Raw genomic sequence first — 15265 nt, forward strand, 5'->3', positions numbered from 1 at the left:
TTAATCTCCAAAATATATAAACAGCTCATGCAGCTCAATATTAAAAAAACAAACAACCCAGTCAAAAAATGGGCAGAAGACCTAAATAGATATCTCTCCAAAGAAGATATACAGATGGCCAAGAGGCACATGAAAAGCTACTCAACATCATTAATTATTAGAGAAATGCAAGTCAAAACTACCATGAGGTATAACCTCACACCGGTTAGAATGGGCATCATCAGAAAATCTACAAACAACAAACGCTGGAGAGGGTGTGGAGAAAAGGGAACCCTCTTGCACTGTTGGTGGGAATGTAAATTGATACAGCCACTATGGAGGACAGTATGGAGGTTCCTTAAAAAACTAAAAATAGAATTACTGTATGACCCAGCAATCCCACTACTGGGCATATACCGACAGAAAACCATAATTCAAAAAGACACATGCACCCCAATGTTCATTGCAGCACTTTACATTGCAGCTATTTACAATAGCCAGGTCATGGAAGCAACCTAAATGCCCATCAACAGACGAATGGATATAGAAGACGTGGTACATATATACAATGGAATATTACTCAGCCATAAAAAGGAACGAAATTGGGTCATTTGTAGAGATGTGGATGGACCTAGAGACTGTCCTACAGAGTGAAGTAAGTCAGAAAGAGAAAAACAAATATCGTATATTAACGCATATATGTGGAACGTAGAAAAATGATACAGATGAACCAGTTTGCAGGGCAGAAATGGAGACACAGATGTAGAGAACAAACGTATGGACACCAAGGGGGGATAGTGGCGGGGAGTGGGTGGTGGTGTGATGAATTGGGAGATTGGGATTTACATATATACACTAATATGTATAAAATGGATAACTAATAGGAACCTGCTGTATAAAAAAATAAATAAAATTCAAATAAATAAATAAATAAACCCAATATGTTCATGTTAGAGATGAAGCCAGTTAGACCAAGAGAAGAAAATAATTTGCCTCTTGTCACATAGCTAGGAAGTAGAGGAGCTGGGATACAAACCCCACAGTCAGACTACTTTCCATCACACTACTCTGCCTTCACAGAATAGCATCCTATGCATTCAAGACTTTGATGGGATAGTATCAGTTGAGAAATTTTTTGAATATAACGGAAAGTTTTTGAGGGTGGTACTCTCCTTTTTTCAGGGCCAAAGAGAATCTTTTTCTTGTCCTTGAGGATTCAAAAGAAAATAAAGATGTAATTTTTTTTACAGAAAAACTACACTGAGGAAAATGTATTATATCCAAGCAATATTTTGTGTAAACAGTTAATAAATCAGAAAAAAAAAGAAAAAGAAAAATGTTAACAGTAATTTAGTAGCAAATGGGGCATTTGATCTGCAGCTCCCAGACGAATTCCCAAACAATGTGAATAATTTATTTTAGGAAGATGAAATGATATGGGTTATGTAATGCTTGATGAGAAATTGCAGTTGTAATTAGGAAAATTGCTTCTACTTAGCAGAGTCACCAGTGAGGAAGGAGCGGTCCCAGGATATCATTTTCCACCTTGAGAATCTTGGCCGAAGTAGTGCCTGAGTGCTTTCTGCCCAGCTGCGATCAAACTAGTGTAGCTGAAGTTAGCTTCATTTCCTGAGACCTGAAAAGGCTTTTGACTCTCTAGCCTCTGTGCTATTTTGTGAGAGGTTGTGCTCCAATCACAGCTCCTCATTTTAGAGCTGCAGTACTAGATTTGCACAGATGCAAGGCTCTCCCAGAACTAGGATAAGCTGTCAAGTTGTATGGCAGCTCAGTTGCTCCTTGGAATTTATGCCCTAAGGGACAAGCACTCCATAGAGCATTTTGAAAGCTGGCAGCTTAGTGTTGGCAGCTGAATTTTGACATTTCAGGCTATTATCAAAACTCTTTCAAACAGCTGAAACTGTAGGTATCTGACAGTTAAGCCTTCTGTGAGGCATGTTTATCTGGCAGGAAGAATGCTATCAGTTGCCTTATTATTCTATTATCCTGTACATTTCAGTTGCTTTTTGTTAATCACCTAAAATTAAAGCATTGTTAAGATATGTCAAATGACAAGGCAGATAAAGAGCCAGGGTTCAGATTTTAGCCTCAGGACCATGCTGAATTTAAAGATATGGAAAAATTTACCACTGGGCTTCTGAGAAATGCAAAAAGCAATACAAGAATCCACATGTTTGATTGTCTCTGTTAAAGCTCACACTTAGTCCTTCCCCTGTGGACTTAGAAAGAGGTAATGAAAAACCATATTTCTTCCCAAGCTAGAGCTGACCCACTTGGATATGTTGGTATCTGAAAACATATTTTATCCAAATAAGGAGCCAAGGTGATTTTACTTTATTTTATACAATGTGAGCCACTTAATTTTCATTCCATTAAATGCTGAAAAAAAAATCAATGTCTGATAGATGAAAAAGGTCAGAGTTAGAAGAGCTATTTGGAAAAGAATAGTATGTCAGAAAAAGAAGAGTTAAGATTATTTTTATTTAGCAAAAGGAAGAATAATAATCCTGTAGCTATGTTTACTTCCTATACAAACTATGTATTTTTCTTAGTGAAGACAAAAATGAAATTGCATTAGTAATGGTAAAAGAATATGGCCCTTTAGTTTCTAGAAAAATTGGTTGAAAACATAATATCTTTATCTCCTTTGGAAAACCACATCTCACTCCCCCCATGCTAACAATCAACTCAACTTAGAGACTTAAGGAACTTAGTCCCAGCCCCAGTATAACCCTCAAGAAAGAATGCAGAAAAGAATGCTACCTTCTGCTTAAATACTGGATAAGCACAAATTGAAATAAGTCATTAAAGTAATTATCCAACCAAATCCCCCTGGTTGCCACAAACTGAATATAAGATTGTAGAAATCTCTGATGTCCCCTCATTCATGACGGAGAGCTGAACTTGATAAAACAGCTTTGAGATGAGTCATGATCATATTCTCCATGCATGTACACAACACCAAACAGTCAGTCCATGCAGTAAATTTAACTTTCTCAAAACAATGCTCAGTGAAAAAAAAAGAAAGAAATATGTTTATCTGGAGTTTTCTCATGAGTTAAGTTTTACAGAGACACAAATTTTAAATTAATCAGTGCCCCAGTCTGATCTGTAGGCTACGTTGTATGGTAGTTTTGTAATGGCACTAATAATAAATAACAGCAACAGCATCTAACCCCTAAAAAAATGTGTATGATGTAGCAGGCACGGCTTAAAGTCATACGTGCACACACATACATATACCTCATATATACATATGTGTATATATATACACATACATATACATATGTATACTATTTCATCCTCAAGACATCCTTGATATTGGTAGATGCTATTATTATCCCCTTTTGCAAAGAAGGAAATAGAGGCTCAAAGAGCTTAAACAATTTGTCCAGTGTCACAAAATCGTAAGGGTGGTATTTAAATCTGGACCATCTGACTGTAAAGCCTGTGCTATTTATTTATCACTACATAAATAGTCACCAGAACATTTATATGTTGAGATATATTCATTTGAAGCCTATCTGCAATACAACAATTTCAAAATTCTATATGAGCTCCTTCAAAAATGTGGTCAATATAGTAAAGCAGAATAACCACAATAGAAGTGATATTTTCAATGCTTCCATATAAAAATGTCTGGAGGCAGAGCTGGTAATGGAAAAATATTGATTGTGAGTTTAAAAGGTGATGAACTTCAGTATTGATAACAGACAAATTTATATTCCTAAAGTTTTCCTCTCTATTTGCAAATTCCCCTTTCCACATTTGAAAAGCTGGTTTTTAGAAGTGATGACAGAAGTGTTACAGAGTCAGCCCTAGTAACAGCTGTTAGCTCAGATTAGCCCAAGTGAAAATGTCCCTCAGTTTCTGCTGCACATCTGTCATGGTTCTTTTTGTGTGTGCATGTGGATAGTGGGTTATAGGATGGTGTATGGGATTTTTTCCCTATATTTAAAATATTTTTCTGTATTTTCTTTTTTTATTACTTTGCCTCATTTCCTGGAAGTTTTTCTGTTAATGCATGGTAACCACTTAGCTTCAAGCAGACACCTAGGAGTAAATAAAAATATGAATGCTTCCGTCTATTAAAATAAAGATTCACTTGGATTTCAGAATATCTTGGCATTATTATTTTTATATATGAAAATTATTTTTTCTATATTATCATGCACCTCTGCATCTTAGAGTGCTTAATTATAGCTATTAATTGCAATATTAAGGTAAACTAGGTTTGACAGGTAAGTTCTCTCTTTTTATTAAGACGTCTGTGTACTTTGGTCAGAAAATTTAATGATACTTTCTCATTTATTTTATTAGTAGTTTAAAAACAAAACAAAGAACAATTGGGTGGCAAAAGTGTAAGACCTTTAGATAGCTTAATTTTGTCTTTGCCAAAGGGCTTTTAGTAAACCTATGTATGTATTCATACATAGCTCCTTATTTACATTTCTCACTATCAAGATAGGAAGGCCCTTTATTTGGAATTTCTACTGGAAGAAGTGACTTCAAGAATTATCACCAACAGTCTCCTCTGAATCTCTTAACAGGGCTGCCTTCTTAGGGACAGCTGCAGCCCCCATCCCCCCACACATGAGCTGCCTTGGGTCATGTGGTCAATATAGAGAAGAGAAATAACTACAAGAGAGGTAATATTTTCAATGTTTCACATACAAAAATGTCTGGAGGCAGAGCCGGTAATGGAAAAATATTGATTTGTGATGAGCTGAAGTTCATCAGGACTGATAATAGCCGCCTTTACACCTCAAGAGCTCTACAAAGTCTGGCTTCTGGCCAATTCTGGCTCTATCTAGGAGGCAACCATGAGAAATAGAAAGGCCATGTGTTTATACTCAGGCTTTAAAAGTTCTCAAATTCCATTCCAGATGGCACCAGAGATTTGAAATTTGTTTCTGCAACATCTGAGCCTCAGTCTCCTTATCATTAAATTGGGAGTAAATGTATATTTTTAAATTTTTTCCAAGGACTAAAATGAAGTGAAAAGACTAAAATGAGATGAAACTTTTTGGGTCTCTCAGTAAATGTTTCTGGGTCTCTCAATAAATATATCTATTTCCAGTTTGCTAGAAGTCTGACAACAGTTTCCGTTTTTGGAATAATGATAAAAATAAGAAAGATATTGATGAAGATATATTTTTGTTGGGTCAAGTAATATTTACATTAGTCAGGACTCTTCCTTCTGGAATTTATGATACTTTCCATCAGTGTTTTTCAAAGTGTGCTTCCATGGACCACCCGCATCAGAATCACTTGGAGTGCTTAGCAAAAAGTCAGGTTGCCAATCTCTACACTGGACTTACTGAATCATGATTCCTGGGGAAGGTGCTTGGATGAATATGTATTTAACAACATCCCCAGAGGAATTTTTTCCCCTACACTAAAGTTTCAGAAGCATTGACTATTTGTGTGTGTGTATCTTTATATTTTATGCATCATAAATCGTGACACATGCTGTCATCCTACTCACAGAAACCTTGTTAGATATAAAGAACAAGAATAAGTAACATCTCCTTTGTATTGATGGGAAAACTGAGATCTAGAGAAGTTAAGTTTCTCACCCAAGGTTACAAAGACAATAAGAGGCAGAATTTAGATCTATATTAAGGGTTTCTAGTCCAGACTATATCTATTTAGACTATATCTCATCGATTCTCCTACATGAAAGGATGCTAAATGCACATGGTTTGGGGCTGCAGGTAAGTCTTTCTACTCTACAATATTTTATTCTATAGGCAATGGAGATATATTAAAGATTTTTAAGTATTAGAATAACTTAATCAGATCTGTGTTCTAAGAGGCAGCCTAGAAAATTTGGAGAGAGGAGAAACTGAGTCCAGGAAGTCAATTGGGAGACTGATGTTCTTTCTACCACATCAGCAATATATGCTAGGTTATTTATGCCAAAAATTCTCAAGTTGCATCCCAGAAGGCACTGGAAATTAAATATTTTTGGAACAAGAGATAGTTGTGAAACCCAGAACATGGTTCTCGATGGTTGTCATTAATCACATTAGTATGGCTGGCTCCTCTAAGTTGTGAGCTTTATAAAAATAGAGCCATGTTTCATTCATCTTTCTATGCTCAGAATCTAGTTTAGTGTTAGCTGTATGGTTTCATTAAATATGTTTGTTGTTTGTTTAATAAACTTGAGTGAATGACAGTAAAAACTTTTTTTATGTTGGCAAATGTGATTTATTATTCACATACATAGCCCATTTTGTATAAACTCAATATATGCCAACATAGAGATTTAGTTACATTTACTCATTTGATCATCACAACTGCCCCATTTTAATAACTCCTATTTTGCACATGAGAAACACAGAGTGGTTAAGTAATTTACCCAAGTTAGTCACGTGTCTAAGCTCTAACCCTAGTGGAATTGGTATTTGAATTAGGTAGCCTGGTTCCAAAGCCTTGTTATGTTACATTATGTACATAAATTTATCATTATATTTCAATTGCTTATTGTTTTTAACATTATTTCATATTGGTATAAATTGGAGTTTAATAGGTGTACCATATGCCGTGTAACAAACATGTAAAATATCAGTGGCTTGACCCAATAAAAGTTTACTTCATACTCAAAGTTAAATGTGGCTTAGATGACATTCCTGTGTGGCTCTCATCCAAAAGATGACTCAGTGACCTGGGCTGCTTTCATCTCGTAACTATGCCAGCTGGAACAGGTGTCCTCCAGGGTTGAGCAGGCAGGGGAAGAGAAAGGAAGGAGACATATCAGCTCTTAGTTGTCTTGGTCACATGTCACATCGACGTATATTTCATTAGGTAGCACCATTCACACAGCCCAAGTTAACTGAAAGAAAGGCTGGGAAATGTAACTGTGTCTGGAACCTGGAATGTAGAAAAAATATTATAAAACAAAGGATGCTTCTATTCCCCCTATCATTCAGGAAATTACAAAGGTTTTAGGAGCTCTGTGCTAGGAAGTCAGCATAGAGACTGAATTTACATTTCTTATTAAGTCATACAAAGTGACTTAATATACATGGTATAATATAGGTAAGGGGAGGAGGGAGGGCAGTAGTGTGCTGGAAATATTTAACACCCAGCTTGCTGAAAAAAATTATGCCAATGTGTATATACATTAGCTTAGTATCAATTTTTCTGATATAAAGGTTGGGTAGCACACTCTTTATAAGCAATAAAATAAGGTATAAAATCCTCTTCATTATTCAGAATGCTTTCATTGATTTCTGCCACACATTTTTGTCCCTAGTCAACTATGATTGCTGTTGATGAGCAGGTACAGTTATGACATGAATGTCATGTTCCAACATGAATATAGTGAAAAAACAAAAATGTATTTTGAAACTTCATTTATTTCTCAGTGATGTAAGTTACATTTTTGCTGACTCAGGTAACAGTTTTCAAATACTAGAAGAACATTTTGAGTTTTCACAATGTGACAGCTACAGACATGACACACTTTTAATTCTAATCAACACTACTGACAGCTCCTCCGTCACTTTCTTAAGTCTTGACGATCATCAAAACAATAAATTAAGCCCTGATTTGTAGCAATTTGCTGATTTCCATGCTGTAAATACTATCACCATGGCAGATTCCAGGCCTCCAATGTGATATCATCGAATGTGGAGTTGGGAAGGGACGCTCAGTAGCTCACCATTATATAGTGTTCCCATGATAATCATAGACATAAGCAACCTTGAGAGCATAAATAACAGTAAGGTGTAATAAAATCATAAGAAAGTGATGATTTTACTTATTTTTACTACCTTTGTTTTTAATATAATCTATTTGATTGCAGTTTAGGTAATTTAATTTTAAATAGTGGTTGTGTTTAACAACTGGCCTGCAAAATTCCTGAAAAATCGATGGCTTTCATGAGCTGCTATAAACCAGCTCTAGCCTACCACTGAGGGTGGGGATAAGACCTCTTATTCCCAGATATAAACTTCACACTTTTGATGTGACCATAACTGCATTTCTTTGAGTTTTGAAGGCTTTTAGATCTCCAACAATCCTTTCTGGATTGTTGTAAATGAGATTATAACTTCATCAGGCATTGTCCACATTATTCTAATATCTGTAGCTCCAGCAGCTCGTAGCACAATACTATAGTTAATACATATCCTAGGCACTAAGAAAATCCTTACTGAACAGAATAAAAATTGCACAGACATCTAAAATAAATTATACCTTAAACCTATCAATGAACAACTTTATTATTTTAGCAGGGGTTCAATGGTAGTCAGAGGGTGGTAATGGGGTAGGTAGGAGGAAGCAGAGCACGGCACCCTGAGGGAGGCAAGCTTCCACTTCAGTCTCATTAAGTGGTGATAATAATAGAGACCCTCACACAGATTTAGGGTTCAGTGTCCCAATTATGGCTGCTGAATCTTGCTTCCTTCCTTCCCTTCTTCCACAATATTTTATTGAGCACAGACTGTGATCTAGACTGTTCTAGGTATCAGGGATATAGCAGCAAAAAACACAAGCCTGTTCCTTCACGGTGCTTACATTCTATTAAGGAAAGGCAATTAACAAATAAATAGTACCTATACAGTGGGTCAGATAGTGTTAAACACTGTGGAGAAAGAGAAAGTAGGAAAGGGGCTTAGGATGAGCGAGGTTGGTGGTGGAGTTTTGCTATTTCATATAGACTGATCCAGAAGGACCTGTCTAATAAGTTGACATTTGAGCAGAGGCCTGAAGGAAATGAAGAAAACAGCTATGCAGATATCTGGGGAAAGAGCCTCCCAGGAACATGAAACAAGTGCAGGGGTCCCGAGGTGGGAGCATACTTGGTGTACTTGGAAGACACGTGACGATGCTACTATGGCCGGAATGGAGTTGGCAAGAAGAGAACGGTAGGACCAGAGGTCAGAGAGTTAACAAAGGGGGAAGGCAGAGGGCAGATGTATAAGTTGACCTGTGAGTCACCTTGATGTCCATCAGGCTGGGCCCCAGGACCCTCCTAGGCTATCCCTGGGTCCCTTGTTGGTTCCAAGTCCCTGCCCTCTTATTCGCCTCCCACACTCCTCTGAACATCAGATTTGGCAGAATCTTCATACCTGTATTTCTGTCTGTGTACTTATGTGGTCACACTCTCTAGGTCCTGACAATCTTGGTCTAATACCTTTCAGAAGCCTGCCCAGTTAGCAGGTAGAATGCCTCCCTTCATAACTCTCCACAGAAATGCCCATTGTCTCCCATAATATGCCATATAGCTTGTCTGCTTTGTCTATTCACTTGGTTACTAAATTGTCCTAGTATCTCCCTTCCTTGTTTAAATTGCAAATGATGAAACCCAATCGCTGGCTCAAAGGAAACAGGAATTTCATTGGTTCACAGGACAATACAAGTTTCAGGTGTGTTTGATCCAGGGCTCAAATGATAACAGCAAGATCTGCTTGTTCTCCAACTCTTGCTTCACCTCAAAACTGGCTTCACTTTTAAGCTCCACATGGTGGTCAGTGGCAACTCCAGACCTAAGCTTTTCCAGGTTCAAATCTAACAGAAAAAGAGCCTCTCTCTCTCTCCTCTCAAGTGTCTCAGAATGTCTCCTTAAATCTTAATAATTTGATTATCCATCTCTGAAGTAACCACTGGAGGTGGGAAAATGTGAAGCCCTGATTGGTTTGGCCTGGGTCAAATTCCTTTCCCTGAGGCAGAGGTAGATCATTAAGTCCTTCCAAACCACATGGACTAAAAGTGAGAGAGAAAAGTATTTCCCAGAGGAAAACTGGGGTACAGTTACCAGAAGGAGAGTGAATTGATTTGGGGTAGCAAAATGATTAGATGTTCACTATACTTGCAGCTTATTCTCCTGTTGTGCTCACCACACCAATTCATCTCGAAGTAGGTCCTTACATTTTAGGCTATGGCCTACAGTCTCCACCTATTTTATTTTGTTTATCCATTATGGGCTTCACACTTTAGGGCAGGCTATGGTTCACAGATTGTAAGCCTGGACTAACATCATCAATATCACCTGGGAACTTGTTAGGGATGCAAATTCTTGGGCCCCACTTCAGATCTACCAAATCAGAAACTCTGGGGGTGGGGCCAGCAATCTGTGGTTGAACACGCCCTCCAGGGGATTCTGATTTGTGCTAGAGTGCGGAATTTCAGCTTGGAGCTGTGTCTCTGGGTACGTCTTTGTTATACGCTGTTTTAGGACTATACTGGTCAAACGAGAGGGGTAAGTCTTGGCAAGCACTCTGTTCATCCTCAGGCAAGCAAGTCTTGTAAGTGCGTGGACGTGTGTGTTCTGTTTCCTCCCTGCCTATTCCGTACTGCCCTAGGCCTGCATTTCTTTTTATTTCCCTAGAGATCACTGGACTCCGTGGGAACACTTTTGGCAAGATTCCTTAGGGGTGATGCCCAGTGGCCCACCTGGTTCTGAGAATAACTCTTATCTCTATGAGCCTACACTAGATTTGTAGCATTTTTATTTCTCTAATGATTATTTTTCACTATAATATATTTTTAGGTTTTTTTTCTATCTTTAGTGGTTGTTCTAGAGTTTGCCATATACATCTTAAGAGTCAGCTTTGGATTTATATTAGCTTAATTCCAGTGACAAATAGGAACATTACTCTATATAACTCTTCCCTTCTCCCCCTTTTGTGGTATTGTTATTAGACATATTTATTAATGTCACAGACTCAATGATACTTTACCATCTGTGGTCATTTCCTAAGCTATACAACTTTGTTCATATCCACCTCCTTCTGCTGTTATCAGCAAATATATTACACATACATTACACTTCTATATGTGTAGGCCCAACATTACACTATATACATGTTATTTTATACAATTGTTTTTTAAAATCAGAAGTGAGAAAAATGTGCATTTATACAGTTTATTCTGTTATTACCTTTAACTTTGGTTTTCTTTCTTTTTTTGGTTTTTTTGTCTGTGTGGATTTGAATTACTGTCCTAGGTTACTAGCTTTCAGCTTGAAGAACTTTGTTTAGTATTTCTTGCAAAATGGGTCTGCTAACAATAAATTTTCTGTTTTTGTTTTTCTGGGGAAGTCTTTATTTTGCCTTCAGTTTTGAAAAATAGCTTTGCTGGATATAGAGTTCTTGGTTGACTGTTTTTTATTTTTCTTTAAGCACTTTGAATATATTGTCCCACTGCCTTCTAGTTTACATTATTTCTTCTGAAGTCAGCTGCTAATGTTACTGAGGTTCCCTTGTAAAGGATAGCCAGCCATTTTATTCTTGCTGCTTTTAATATTTTCTCCTTGTCTTTGGCTGTTAGCATTTTACTATCCTGTATCTATTTATGGATCTCTTTGCATTTATTCTCCTTGGAATTCATTGAGCTTCTTGGATGTGTAGGTTATTGATTTTCAATAAATTTGGGAATCTTTCAGCCATTTTTCTTTGAATATTTTTTCTGTTCCTTTCTCTCCCTCTTCTCTTCCTGGTATTCCCATTATGCATATATTAGAACTTTTGATGATATGCAACATTTCTTGAGGCTCTGTTCATTTTTCTTCATTCTTTATTTTCTCTCCGTTCTTTGACTTGCATAGTCTCTATTGATCTTGAAGTTTACTAATTCATTCTTCTGCCAGTTCAAATCTATTGTATCTATAGTGAAATTTTTTTTTACAAATTTTTTTTTTTTAATTTTTATTTATTTGTTTATTTATTTATGGCTTGTGTTGGGTCTTCGTTTCTGTGTGAGGGCTTTCTCTAGTTGTGGCAAGTGGGGGCCACTCTTCATCGCGGTGCGCGGGCCTCTCACTATCGCGGCCTCTCTTGTTGCGGAGCACAGGCTCCAGACGCGCAGGCTCAGCAATTGTGGCTCATGGACCCAGCCGCTCCACGGCATGTGGGATCCTCCCAGACCAGGGCTCGAACCCGCGTCCCCTGCATTGGCATGCAGACTCCCAACCACTGCGCCACCAGGGAAGCCCTATAGTGAAATTTTTATTTCAGTGATTTTACTTTTCAACTCCAGAATTTCCATTTGGTTCTTTTTTATAATTTCTATCTCTACTGATATTCTCTATCATTGCAACCTTCCTTTACTTCTTTCATCATACTTTCCTTTAGTTTTGTGAACATATTTATAATGGCCATTTTGAGATCTTTTTCTGCTAAATCTGTCATCTAGTTGCTCTCGCAGGCAGTTTGTGTTGTCTGCTTTTTTTCCCCTGTGTATGTATCATTATCTCCTATTTATTTGCATGTCTGATAATTTTTTGTTGAGGAGGGCAACTGGACATTTTAGATAATATATTGAAGCAACTCTGGGTACTGCTTCCACCCCAGGGCTTGTTATTCTCATTTACTTGTTTATTTTTTTAGTGGCTGGCTCCTATTATTTTAGTGAAGTGTATTTCCTCCCTACAGTATTAAGTCTCTTATGTTGCTTCTCAGGAAGGTATAGCTTTGGGTATTCTTCATCACTCTGGGATGACAGTGGTATTGGTAGGGGTCTATGGAAAGAGACTCGATCTCACCCAGCTGTTTAACTCCACTAATTGCCTGCTGATTGTGCTATTGTTTTCAACAGTAACCTGGGGATCTAAATTGTTCTACAAACTAATCTAATCAAATTGTGACTCCTTTGGTGGAATAGTTTCTGAGGTACATATTCTGATGCCCTGCGGTCTTATCCCCCCTGGTTCTTGCCTGTAAGCTAGCTGGCCTTCAGTCTAGGATGTATCTTCATTAAATACACAAATCTCCTCTCAATTGCCTTTCACCAGAACCTCCACTATTCTTGAGAGAGCCGTCAGAGTTGAATTTCTCCATACTCCATTGCAAATGAAGTCAATTCCTTTGGGAAGAGATTAGGAGCTATCTGTTTTACAGTCTGCTTCTCCTTCCAGGCAAAAAATCTCTGAACTTGGGCTCTAGAGCTGGGGGTGGGTATAATAGCAAGCTTCTTTCTGTGTGACACCCTGTTCTAGGAGTTCAGTGCTCAGTGGAGGATAGAGGCAGCAGTCTGATGTCCTCTGGGCTTGCCTTTTCTGGCATGGAACCACTGTCTCTTGAGCCAAGGCAAGAGCAACCAGGACTCCCTTAATCTTGGCCTGCAGCACCCAAGGTACAGCCTCTGTTCCACAAGTAGGGACTGGTGGAAGAAGGGAACCTCCATCTCTCGAGCACATTCATCTGGGACATAGCCTCAGCGACAAGTGGCTGGGGCAAGATGAGAAATGCTGAAGTCCTATTCCTCCAGGGATGAAAGCCCTCTGACCGGGAGCTGGGGGGAAAGGGAGCCCTGTGCTCTAGGCTATAGCCATCTGGAGTGGAATCTCCACCTTATTGAGCTGAGAGTTAGGAGGGAGGGAGAGGGCTTTGTTCAATTTCCACAGATTCTCACCTTTCTTACCAAATCTTCACAGATTTTCTTGAGCAGATATTTCATTTACTGTTTGTTCTTAGGACAATTTCCAGAGACTTTAAAGTATTTTTTAAAAATAAGTTTCACCAGTTTCACTGGGAAGTGGGTTAGCAGAGCTCCTCACTCTGCTATGCCAGAAGTTGATCTCCCCAACACTAGATTTGAGTTGATAACAATTATTGTCTTAAATCCTGCTTAAAGTTAATTGTGCACTTGGATACCTTGGGGTCTATCTGGGTCTGTCTGGGAGAGTCCCCCAAGTTCCGGGTCCAGATGCTGAGCCTCATGCCAGGCCTGACATTACCTGACAGTCCTGACTTCACCACAAGTTCCATGTAGCTATGACTGTTTTCCAATGTCACGAGCCCCATAGCAGCAACTGTGATGGGAAATGATGCCAGCAGGGAGAAGAGAGGGCATGAGAGTAAACTGCCATTTATGATTTGGTACAGCATCAGCCCAAGTCTTGTCACTTAAAATTACCATAGACGCCACCTCTCCAGCATGTGCACTGACTTCTTATTCAAGGTGCCTGTTTCCTTGCTCTTACTTTCCAGTAGCTGTGCAGAATTTTCTCTTCTTTTGATTAGTTTTTTAACCTGCTATTCAAGAATGCCTGCCTAGGATCATGACTATCCTGGAAAGAATATTGACCTCAAAATCATGCAAAGAACAGCCTGTAAGACATGAGTCTCCCAGAGGTACGACCCTCAGAATGCCTTGGGGTGTGTTGTAGGCCTGACTGAATGGTCATTTGCTCATGTGATTGGAGGTAGCCCCTGTGTATTTATTCAGCCAACATACATTGCACAACCAGAGACCCCCAGACACTCTGCTAGGACCGAGGACAGTGGGGAAATAGTCATAGTTTCTTCAAGGAGTTTATCGTCTAGGGGAAGAAACAAAAAGAAAGCAGCAATTATAATGTCATATGACACTGTGACAGGGAGGGAAAGCACAGGTTGCCTGTTTCAGCCTCTGCTTCCTCATGCTGGCATCCAAAAAGCAACGCTGAGGCTCCCTAGTGGGGAATGGGAAGGAGGTTATGTATAGATCCTTGTTTTCTTGGCTTTCTTTAAAGTTGAGAAGGGAGAAGAGAACTGAAAAGTGTACAAGAAGGTGCCCAGGCACACTTGCTTTCTCTTGGCTTTTTCAATGAAAGCAGCAAAGGAGAAGAAAGGTTTTTATCATCACCAGGAGAAGCAGTGGGGCTGCCAGCAGGACAATGACTGTCACCTAGCAAGGGGGAGTTTGCAGCCCAGGAAGACCTTCTGCTCGGCCAGTCCAGGCAGAGAGCCGAGAGCCTTGGCACAGGCTCTGCTCGGCAGCACAGGGGTGACTGAAGACTGAGTAGCTTTCGCTGTCTGAGAAGTTTGAATGACAGAACCCCTTAAGGTGTGAAGAGAGGATGATTCCTTGTCTTGGAGGACTACAAAGGAGACTAGATTGGCCTGTTAATGCTCAAGACTGGAAGACAGTCTCCCTGTGGGGCTGCAATGCCTGATGTTATCTCACTGGGAGGAAGGAAACAGTGCACTTCCCTATGTAATGAACTGGGATTTACTCTTTACCCCCATCAGGCATTATATTGCATTGAATTTGAGCAACCACAGTATTGAGCTGTCAAGGAGGGGCCAACTCTGCAGGTTTATTTAGAAGGAGACAGAAATGACAATGATTATAAAACAGATGAGAAGCAAGTCCTCAGAAGTTAGCAGAGGCAAGGAAAATGAGCAGTGGTCATACTCTGGGCCAGAGAAGCAAGCCAGGTACAACCAGGTATGAGTTGGTCTGGGCCCTCATGGAACAGGGTCAGAAGCATGGGGGCCCAGACCAACCCATACCTGGCTGTACCTGGCTTGCTTCTCTGGCCCAGTGTGGCTCT

At 39.1% G+C, this 15265-nt stretch overlaps 1 long non-coding RNA gene across 1 annotated transcript in view; it reads left to right on the forward strand.

The window, feature by feature from the left end:
• The window catches only part of LOC309622568, a 54567-nt gene extending 42941 nt beyond the window's left edge, over nt 1-11626 (forward strand). The window contains exon 3 of the long non-coding RNA XR_014240984.1: nt 4548-11626. This is a non-coding gene — a long non-coding RNA (uncharacterized lncRNA). The remainder of the gene's footprint in view (nt 1-4547) is intronic.
• Nucleotides 11627-15265: the final 3639 nt, after the last annotated feature.

This window comes from Balaenoptera borealis (genome assembly GCF_965194805.1).
Source record: "Balaenoptera borealis genome assembly, chromosome: 2".
NCBI lineage: Eukaryota > Metazoa > Chordata > Mammalia > Artiodactyla > Balaenopteridae > Balaenoptera > Balaenoptera borealis.